Source organism: Aedes albopictus, chromosome 1 (assembly GCF_035046485.1).
Source record: "Aedes albopictus strain Foshan chromosome 1, AalbF5, whole genome shotgun sequence".
In the NCBI taxonomy this organism is placed as follows: Eukaryota; Metazoa; Arthropoda; class Insecta; order Diptera; family Culicidae; genus Aedes; species Aedes albopictus.
The window spans coordinates 290,250,936-290,263,056 of NC_085136.1; positions in this window are offsets into that span (position 1 = coordinate 290,250,936).

Consider the following 12,121-nt stretch of genomic DNA (forward strand, 5'->3'; position numbering starts at 1 on the left):
GTCTAAAACTCCTTAAAACGTCTCAGAGACCCCTTGAAGCGCCCCGGAGGCCACATGGAACCCCACTGAAACGCCTTGAAACACCCCTGAATCCCATCGGATTCCCTTGAAAGCTGCTGAAAATCTCCGAAACGCCCCTGAGACCTCCAGGTATCCATACTGGAAAAACTTGTAATTAACACATAGTTTTTTTTTTGCAATTTGTCAAAGCTATATTTAATATGCGTATCGATACATAGATAACGAGGAAAACAAGTATGTGTGCACAAATAAAATTTATGAATCAAATCCATGAATTTCTGTCAATAAAAATGTGTGGCATTTTTGCAGTGCAGGCACGAAATGTTGCTAAATTGACCGTGCCTTGCTCTCGACGCATACTAATCAGACACCAGCAAAACAAACTGCTCGGTACCTAGGTATGCGGAGTGCGAGAGTAAGTCTCGGCTTCATATAAAAAAAACTCGCTCTCACTTGTAGTTAGTGGACACAAACACGAGTGTGTTGTGCATTGGCATCTAAGCCGAAAGAGGGATGGATTTGTGAAAAAGGAGTGTTCACGGTGTGGCTTCGTAGTTAGTTTGGCTCTCTATTCCGTAGAATCATTACCTGTTCTGTGGCTTAGTTGGGTAAAGCGCCGGTCTAGCGAATACGGAGTCGTGGGTTCGAATTCCACCATTTTCCCACGAACTTTTCAATTAGCAACATTTCGTGCCTATAATTAGTATACTAATTACCTACAAGTTTTTCCAGTGTGTTTCAGACATATATACCAGCAAATCTGGTAAGAAGCCAGTAAGGGGCAATTTTAATCATTGCTCCAGGTACCCCTCTGTTGGATTTGATTCAACGGGAATTTCCAAAAATATAATCTCCGGAACGGAAATGAAAACACGTGATCCGTTGTGTTTGGGAAGGATATAATTTTCCTATTGGAGGACATTTAGGTTCATTTTTATATTTAAGTTTATACATATTTGCGGATTGAGCACATGCTACGTGGATACTGTAGGGGGAACTCCTGTGTTCATGAGGTCAGAGTATATGCCCTGAGGATGAATAGGTTTTTTTATAAATTGGTTTTACTTACGTTTAGTCCCTTTTTCTGTTCAAATGTCGATCTTGTGTCAGTCAAGTGTCCGCCTAATTGTCGATTTAGTCGGAAGTCCTACAGTTAGTCACAAGGTAATATTGATATTCTGCTCATAATACATCGAATGGCATCTCTTACCGATTTCAGTAGCTATTGTTCTAAAACAGATGCTATTACAATATGGACCGATTCATTGATCTTAGTCCGGTTCAATGTAAATCTGACCAGGATTATTCACAAATTTACGTTAGCTAATATTCATAATTTTAAGTCAATAATCCTCACCTAGTCAGCTTGTATATATTAAGAATAACTTTAATATTTTAATTCACTAGGTTTAAGCACAGACAAACAGACATACTACTTAGAAGAAAATTGCTTCAAAAACATCGTTTGGCATCTCACTAGCACCCTCTATAATGCTCAATCCGAAACATTCATTTGCAGGTGTTGTTTCCCTCGGCTCGATGTAACAATATTGCAGGTGACGACTCCCCCGAGGCGTCATCCATTCATAAAACATGAATGAAGGTTCATGATTGAGTCATTTTATGTAAACATTGATCGGCGTCGCGTTCATTTCTCTGCAAAATTGAGGCACAGCAGCGCCACCATGACACATGCGAGCACAGTTCGAACCACACTATATTTTCTAAATGACCGTTAAATCGTGCGATGATTCCGATTTGAGTAGTATGTCTGTTTGTCTGTGGTTTAAGTTCATTTGATGTATTATTTCATTTAGATTTAAACAAATGTAATTAAGGAATTCACTACTATACTTTGCATGCTTTCTAATTTCTTTTGCCTTATCACTCACCCGGTGACAGGTGAATACCTGTCACTCCTCTGTCACTCGCACTGTCAGGCTGCTAATACTGTAGAGATCTAATGGTGACAGACATGCGTGCTGGCCTAATGGGCTAGGCCAACACCCTCTGAAACCCGCTGGGACCGCCTGAAACACCCATGAGATCTCCTGGTATCTCCCCAGAAACCCATTGGGACCCCAACCGAAATGAGCTGCATTTTGAACCATAACGCAAATGTTTGATATAGTGTGGAAAAGGAAGGCCATTTCGGTATTGAAACGGCCAGTATAAAGAAGAAATTATAGTTTCAATTTCAAAGCACTGCTAGAAACTTCTTGGTACGTGAATTAGGTGATCTAGGTCATCCAAACTACTCTAGAATTGAATGATTCTACTACAGGATCTACCATGATTTCCGTTCACTCTGTCTAAGAAATTCATACCCGTTAGATCTCGTTAGTGCGCTAGTTGGACATACCATAAAATACAAAAGTTTGGGTAGTTTAGGCTACAATATCTACATACTGCATCATGCTTTATTTGTAACAAATGTTTGTGGAATGTAGTCTGTGCCACTGATGGAGCCACAGTGCACAACTAAATATACAGGGGATATTCAAAATAACTGGGACAGGTAAAATTTTCACTTTTCAAAAAATGTTCAACTCGCTGTAGCTTTTCGAAAAGGCCATCAATAAGCTCAAATTTTTACTGTAAGTTCATCAACTAGTTGTGTATCAGTGGTTCAAATTTGGAAAAGATCGGGCCATTATACACGAAGTTATAATGATTCCAGAAAAAGGTATAATTATCCGATCCAACTTTGAGCTGATATATCTCCAGATTCAATGAACCGAATGCAATGAAATTTTGATTATTTATAATGAACTTTGAAAAACAGTTTACTTAATTTGAAATTATTAATAAGAAAAAAAGTTATGGCGGTTTAATTTATTCTATGCTTTTTTAGTAAATTTATCTATTTTTCATATGCATCCCATTACTTTTTCAATTTAATGCCGGTTATTTTGGTACTTCCTTTCAAAACATATTCATATTGAAGTCAATTAGATTCCCTCTAAATGAACTATAATTACTATAATTACTATCTCGAATTTTGAAACGATGATGAAGTTTTGGATAAATTGGTGGTATATTAGAAAAATAATCCAATCGTAATAATTTTCTTTCGCGTAAAGAATTTTATGCAATTCAGTATCATAATATCCATTTTATAGGACTCATTTTGGTATCATAATGGCAAATTTTTCCGAGCTGGTTCATTATGCAACTGAAACGAGTTGCATAATGAAAAATAGTTGCGTAATGTTCATAATGCAACTCATTTGGGTTGCATTATGAACATTATGCAACTCAAATGAGTTGTATAATGAAAAAATCATTACATAAAATTTTGAATGGAACTCGTTGCAAAACTCGATTTTTTCAGCACTCTTCGTATTTATCCAACTCGGCAAGTGTCGTACGACTCGTGTTGAAAAAATCAACTTTTTGCAACTCGTTGCATAAATAACTATTAAGTTTGGTCAAAAGTTTTTGATAGCTCATTATATTAGTCATAAATGATCAAAATTTCATTGCATTCGGTTCATTGAAGCTCAAAGTTGGCTATCGGATAATTATACCTTTTTCTAGAACCTTTATAACTTCGTGTAGAATGGCTCGATCTTTTCCAAATTTTGACTACTGATACACAACTAAATGATGAACTTACAGTAAAAGTTTGAGCATATTTGATGCCCTTTTCGAAAAGTTACAGCGAGTTGAACATTTTTTGAAAAGTGAAAATTTTACCTATCCCAGTTATTTTGAGTATCCCCTGTAATGCTTATGGTAAAATACATTCATGGGACATTCTACACTATCCAAACTATTGTGGAATCAGGACCTTCAAGGTCTACCAGTCCTACTCTTGTTTATCTTCATTCCATCGGTGTTATTCTTTCACGGAGTGTGTTTTTGGAGGCAAAGTGAAAATGCCGCTTTTTTTCATTCGGAACGTCCGCGTGCACGTCGTCATCGTCTATTTGACTGTGCTCATCTTCGTACGGGACGGTTTAGTGTGTTTTTGGAGGCAAAGTGGAAGTGCCGTTTTTTTATCAGTGGAAGATGCTGCAGCACATACGCCTTGGACACTTCAAAGGATGTTTATCGGTGAGCTCGTCCCATTTTATCATAATAATTAATTCTAAAAGATTTATAAAATTTGGCTCTGGTTTTTGTGTATTTATCTAACAAATATTGGAAAGTTCGTCACGTCATGTGTCGGCGCTAATTCGCAATGCACATTTAGTTGATAATACACATTTTTCTTTCATTTTTCACATGTACACAATAATTTGAATGGATCGTCATCTTCAGTGTCGACATTTGTAATATATTAGTCAAAATGAATAAATGTTTTGACTCAAATAAAGGTTGCATGAATCACATCACTCACCAAAGTGAATCCAAATCATGTGACTCTCCCCCTCCCCACTAACAAAAACTCCTTCCCGTGACAGTCGTGGAGAAGATGAGGTAATCTCGATCTCTAGTAGCAACGTACGTCACACTAACATTCCTTTCCTTCCTCGATGACCGAAAGGACGTGGCCGGCGCCGTTATTGACTAAAAAAGTTTGGAATTCTCGAACTGTGCACATTGAGAGCGGTAGCTACTGCCAAGCTCTGTTTGTTGGTTCCTTGTGCAATTTCGATTGTTCTGGTCAACCACGGAGTAGCAACTACGAATTGTATGGTCATCTATGCTCATGCTCATGCTCATTCCATCGGTGTTATTCTTTCACGATTGGCTCTATTTTACCTCATAAAAATGAGAGTATTTTTATGTGTTGTTATTTAGGTGTCCACTGGCATCCAAATGGGCTCCAATGTATGATAAAGTATTGGTCACAATATCTGTATATTGGTGTATATCTTAGTCAAGATCTTAGTGTATTCCTATTGTAAGGAATGCTCGTGAAACATAATCTAAGCTACTCTTTGAGCCTCGAAGTTCATGATAACTTTGCGGCATTCACTTGATAATCTAGATCATACAAACTATTCTGGAGTTTAGACCTTCAAGGTTTACACGCTCTACTCTTGTTTCTCTTTATTCTATCGGTGTAATTTTTTCACGATAGCCTCTGTTGTACTTAATAATATTTATTACAAGTATCTCTAGAAGTAGCTTTCCATAGCACGTTTTCTAGTGTGCTCCAGTGTTGATTGTTTTTGAACAATCACTAAAAGCTTCATACTGCAATGCAATTATGTCTAAAAATATAACATGATTAAATCTCGGCATATGCCATACTTACCTAAATATATCAATATGGTAGTCCGACATTTCGCGGTAAACCATTTCGCGGTGTGTACTATTTCGCGGTTTATGGTTTCGCGGTGTGAATTGCATTGGCGTATCTAGGATTTTTTCCTAGGGGGTGCCCAAGGGGTGCCAGTTTCAGTGGATTCCAGGTTGTTTTGTTTTTTTTTTAAAGGGAAATACCGATCCACTCTCAATTTCTTAGTTTAATGATATACTGCGTCACGGGAAAAATTAGCCCGTAAATTTAAACGCGCTGTTTTATAAAGAACTTTTTTTTTTGAAAATCCAAACCATTGTACTGGTTTAACACTTTCTCCGCCATGTGAGGTTTGAAAACTTGATTGCGTATAATACATGGAATTTGCATTTTCAGTTTGAACTTAACAATTATCGCGATAACCTCTTTGCTTTGAGGATAGAAAACATTCAGGTCCGTAAAAAATATTTTCAGAGCAATTATTAGAAGTGTATATCTCGGAAACTATTATAAAATATCCACAAATTTGCGTGTAACTTGTATTATAGTTCCGTGCTGAAGCTTCACGAACATATTATCAACCCAATTGAAACCTGGAATTTGGTGCGAGCAACCTTCGATTTTTCTCTTCGGGGTTTTGATGTTCACACCAAATTCCAATTTCGACTGGATTGATATTATATCTGGTGAAGGGAATGGTGTATAAAGCTAAAATATTGACTTACGTTAAACCAACATTGTGGTAATCAGTCAAATTTTTAGCTCCATACATTTCGGATAATTGATTCTGGTTTTTATACGTATAACACAAGAAATTTGTGCTCTCGGCAGAACATTCTTTTGGTAATTCCTCAGGAAATATTTCCGTCAATTTATTTGGAAATTGTTTAGCAATTTATTTCAATCGAGACTTCTTTTGGTAATCTCTCAGTAATTTCTTTGGGTTTTGTAAAGTTATTCGGTTATATCTTCGGATCCTCTTCGGCAAATTTTTTAAGAATTTATTTGGTAATATGTTTGGAATTTGAATTTGGTATGAAGCACCTTTCACACCTCCTTTGAAAATTTCATTGGCAATTATTTTGGAAATTTCTTTGGCAATTCCGTTAGGAGTTTATTTTCGTTTTTTTTCTATTTCATTCGAAATGTTTTTTCGGGATTTCCTTTGCCAATTTCTTTAGTAGTGTTTCAAGCATTGTTGTGTTAATGCCAGCAATTTCATTGATATTTGCTTCTTTAAAATTCTCAAATTACTCTTCAGGTAATTCCTTTGGGAATTCTTTTAGTGAAGTCTTTAGTAATTCACCCGACAATAACTCTGGTAACTTCCTCACATTTTATATGGAAATGTCTTCGGCAAGTCATTCTACTTTTTTTTGGTATTTTCGTCAATTTTTTGGACTTTCATTATCTATGCTACTCAGTGTTCCTTCGCCAATTTCTTCGAGAACCCCTTCGGAAACTCTTTTTTATAAATTGCTTCTATAATTTTAATGTTAATTCTTTATACAATTTCTGCAGTTATTATGTAAGGGATTCCTGCAGCAGATGATTTTGGACTATCTTCGGCAATCCGATGTTACTTGCATTGATAAAGTTATTTGGGAATTTCATCAGCAATTCTATTGGAAATTTAGGAAACTTCGATTATTACTTTGAGAACTTCTTGGATAATTCCTTTGGAAATCCATTCGCGAAATTTCTTAGAGCCTTCCTTCGGGAATTTATTTTAAAAAAAATCTTTGCCAGTTCTTTAAAAATTCTGCCAAGGTGATTCTACGGCGATTACTTTTGGCATTACATTAAAGTTTCTTCAGAAATGCCTTTGATGATTCCGGAAAATTCTTTGAGAATTTCTTCGATTTTTTTGTGACTGTTTGTGGATTTTGTTTTAGAATATATTTCGGCAATTTATTTTGAGATTGGATTTGGCCAATTTTATTGAAAAGTTCCAATATTTTCTTCCGAAATTCCTCTGGTAATTCTTATATAAATGATTTTGGCAACTACTTTGAAAGTTTTAAGGTAATTTTGATGGAATTTTTTCCGGCAATAGGCTCCTAAAGGCCTATCTCAATTTTTGCATAAATCGATCAAGTATTGGTTAATATGACATATTTACTCATTTTTCATGTATTCCTGTCAGGTAAAGCCCATAAAAAAACTATTTGAAAAATTTAATATTTTTTAAAACTCTTCTTGTTTAGCACTCAATTTTGAATAAATTTTGTTTACCGTGTATGTCAAACAGGAACATTTGTTGTCAAAAATGAGCCAATGTGATTTCTTTTGCAACCCGTCGGTCCACTTTCGTTATACGTCAAGGTTGACCTCAAAAGTCAAACAAGAACTGTTTACCATTATTTTATAGAGCTTACTGACGTTTAATCACCTCTCTCTTTCAAAAATGCTGGCGGAATAGGATTTGTTGTCATCGGGAAAGGTTTCCCGATGAAAACAAATCCTGTCCCGCCTGCATGCTTGAAAGAGAGAGGTGAATAAACATCAGTAGGCTCTATTTTCGAGTTTATTAGCAATTCTGTTATTGTTTAAGTTCGGAAAAAATCTATTAAGATCAGAATAGCATGCTTTTTCGTGTTATACAACAAAATCGGAAAAATATTTTCCATTTTAGGAGCCTATTGCTTTGGGAATTTGTCAGGAACGTTTTCGTGAATTTCATAGGATTTTCTTTGAGCAAGTCCAGTTGAGAATTTCTGAATTTCCAGTTCAGCAATTCACGGAAGCAATATATATGAATACAATTAAATCATAGAGAATGGCAAAAGTAATCACGTTAAAATTGCCTAAGAAAATCGCAAAAAAATTGAAAAATAAATTGATGAAATAATTTCAGAGGAATAGCCATTGAAATTATAGAAATAAAAATCCAAAGAAATTGCTGATTAAAGACTACCACAGAAACTCTCAAAAAAAAAACAACCATGACGAAGGAACACTCTAAGTCTAGCGAATACGGAGTCGTGGGTTCGAATCCCACCAGAACGCGATTTTTTTTCACAAATTCATCTGTTGTCAATGAGCAACATTCGGTGCCTTCTAACCAATTAGTTTTTCCCGTTCATTCCTATAGGATTTCACTAGAGATTTGTCTAGTAATACCTCCTAGGATTTCTCTGGAAATTCCAACTACTCTTGAAATTCGTTAAGAAATTCCTACAGAGATTTCTATTGGGATTCCTTCAGTAGAATTCTTTGAAGAAGGCCAAAAGGAGCTCCAGGAGTAAAACCACGATTAATTTCTAGAGTAATCCATGGTTAAAAACTCTAAAGAAATTCTTGGTTGAGTCTTCAGAAAAATCCATGAAAAAATCAAAGGCATTTCTGGAAGTATCATAAGAAAATTTCCTAGAAGAATTTCAGCAAGAATGCCTGGAGAAATCCCTAGAAGGATTCCTGCAGGTAGTTCAGTAAGAAATTCTGGAGGAGACCTAGGAGGCATGCCTGAAACAGAAGCAGCAGGAATAGCTTATGGAATCCCAGAAGGAGTTCCTGGATGAAAGTCAAGAGGAGTTCCTGGAGGAATCCAATGAGAAATATTTGGAGAAATCCCAGGTAAAAAAACTCTTTAGGATTTCTAGGAAGAAACACCGAAGGTTCTTCTGCAAGGATCCTAGGAAGATTTCCTTGAATAATTCCAGTAAGTTTTTGTAGGAATCCCTGTAGAAATTCTTAGAAGAATCCCTAGATGATTTCGGAAATGTATTATAGTAAGAATTTCTGGAGCAGTCCTAGGAGAAATTGCTGCAAGAATTACAGCAGAAATAGCTTGAGAAATCCAGCTGAAATTTCTGGAGGAAGGCCAAGAGGAGTTTCCTGGAGAAAATCCATGAGAAAATTATGAGAGAATCCTTGGATAAAATAACTTGAATAAAAAAAAACTGGAGGAATCACCGGAGAGCTTCTGAAGACATCACAGAAAAACCTCAGGAGGTATTCTTAGAAGGATTCTGGGATGTATGATTGTAGATATCTCACACAGAAATCCTAGGAGGAGTTGCTGGAGTAAAATATACAGGAATTTCTAGAGAAACCCCATCAGGAATGCCTGGGGGAAACTAAAGAAAAAATCCTTCGAAAACTAGAGAAGCCCCTGCAAGAACCGGTAGAGGTATTCTGGAAAAATATGTAATGAAGGCCCTGAAGGAATCACAGGAGGAGTTCCTGAAAGAATCTCAGGAACATTTCCCAAAAGTATTTCAGCCGTAATGCTAGGATAAATTCATACAGGAAACACTAGAAGAATTTCTGGACATATCATAGTAAGAAATTCCGAAGGAATTGCTGGAAGAACCGCAGGAGGAGTTGTTTGAAAAATTCTTGGAGGAAGGCCAAAAAAAGTTTCTGAAGGAATTCCATGAGGAATTTCTAGAGGAATCTTTGGATAAAATCTCTAAAGGAATAACTGGATGAGTCCTTGGAGAAATCCCTGGTAGAACCATCAAATGAATTTCTGCAAGAATTTCAGGGAGATTACCTGGTAAGATCTCAGCAAAAAAGCCAGGAGAAAGCTTTAGAAGAATCCGTAGCATAATTTCTGAAGTACATACCACAATTAGAATTTCTGGAGGAAGAATAGCTGGAAGAACCCTAGGGGCAGGACAGATCTAACGAGAGCAAATCTGTGTTCCAGATGTTGCTCAGAATTCCTCACAGTTCCTCAGAATTTCTCCCATTTATGCCAAAGTGTGATCGAGCAGAGTCTAACAAAAAAATGATAGCAAATTGAAAACTCGATTTGTATTCAGCAGCAAATTGATATCATATTTTGATATCAGTTGGTCTTGACTAAATTTGATTTCAAACTTAGATTTCGTTTTGCTGTCACTTCAAACAATTATAGAAAAAAAAAATAATTTTAAGTTATTTCAAAACTGATAGCAGGAATTGTTTTCAACTAGCTGTTACGGGAACATTTTTCTGCTCTCATTTTTGATATTTTAACCGTTAAAACGACCAAAGCGACAACAACCTGAGTTATCATAATTTGCAATATCACAACATCAAAATTAGTTTTCAATTTGCTGTCAGACCTTGCTCGGGACCAATGTCAAACTGCAAAGTGTTGCATGTGCTAAATGAAAATTGCAGTTTTGGGGATGTCTTTCGATAAATTTCGTCGATCATTGCTAAAAAGAGTTACTCAGAAATTCTCAAAGTTGCTCTCGTTTGCACAGTGTCTTGCCCCTAGGAAGAACCCCAGGAATTGCTTGAGGAATCCCAGCTGGAATATCTGGAGGAATTCCTAGAATTTCGGAAGGTGTCATAGAAGTAATTTCTAGAGAAATTCTTGAATCCGGAATGTCGGGGGTATCCTAAGTTCCTCTAACAAATGCCTGGAGGAATACCTACAGCTCTCCTTGCAATAATCGGTAGAAGTTTACTGGAGGAATCCCTAATGGAATCGCAGAAGGAATTTCTGGAGGAATTACAGGAGGAATGCCAGAAGAAACCCCTAGAAGTATTTCTGAAGGAGTTCTAAAAAGAATTGCTTGAAGAATTCCAGCTGGAATTCATGGAGAAATTAATAGAAGTTTTTGGAGAAATCCCTTGTGGAATTTCTAAAGGATCAATCTTTGAAGAAATCTCGGGAAGAATCATCGAAGGGATCTCTAGATAAATCCTAGGAAGATTTTCCGGAAGAATTTCCAGAAGAACTTCCCTAGTAGAATTCCTAAAGGTACCAGAGTGAGAATTGTTGGAAGCGTTCTAAGAGAAATTGCTGGAAGAATCTCAGCAAGAGTTGCTTGGGAAGTCCTAGCCACAATTCCTGAAGGAAGACCAATATAACCTCTTGGAGGAATTCCATGAGAAAGTTCTGGAAGAAACTCTGAATAAAATCTCTGAAGGAATTCCTGGAAGAATAACCGGAGAAATTGCTGGATCTCTCTGCAGAAATTTCTTGTATGTACAACCCCATCAAGGCCGAACCTAAGGGAAGTTTATTGAAGAAATATCGGGAGGAATCCAGAAAGGAGGCCTAGAGAAATCACTGTATAAATAGATAGAGGTATTTTTGGAGGAATCCATGGAGAAGTCTGTTCATTGTTCTTATCAATATCCAAAACGCATATAACAGGTATATAAGTAATTCCAGGTGTGCTTAAGTTTTGTTCAAATGTGACATTAATAAATATTGGAATTTTTGTGTGAAGTTTTAAATTTAAGGTGCTTGTCAAGGAAAAATTCTAGGGGGTGCCAAATTTGGTCTAGGGGGTGCCAGGCACCCCTGGAACCCCCCCTAGCTACGCCAATGGTGAATTGTTTCGCGGTATGACATTTCGCGGTTTGTCGTTTTGCGGTTTTACTTTCGGCTGTGTCATTTTGTCTTTTAACAACTTGATTATTTCTGAAGCTTTCTTATACACTCATACACTATTTACCAGCACTTTTCATAGTTGCTCTTTTAAACAAATGGATGCACAAACAATAAGGCAGCAGAAGGAATTATTTATTTTATCAAATATTTACGGTTGTCCCGTCATTTCCGGGAAAACCAATTCCCAAAATGCCGAATTTCAGGGAAATTCACTTCCCAGAATACATCATATCTCGAAAGATACCTTACAGTTTTCAATCCATCATTCATGTGTGGCAATAGCATAATGATAGATAATTATATCTATATATGTATGTAATACATATTTGACTGAATTTTAAATTTAAATGACATTATTGGATTTTTTCAATGTAAGGATTTTTTGACAAATACATAGTATATTCTTCCTTCTTAATAAATAGGTTATTCTTTCGAGTTATCTTTTCGAAACAATTGGTGGCACAATCAATCTGATGTTTTCATTAGGTATTTTCCCTTCTTTCAAACATATATAGGCTATTCTTTCTAGTTATACTGGTCAAATAGTTGTTGGCATTTGGCTGTTA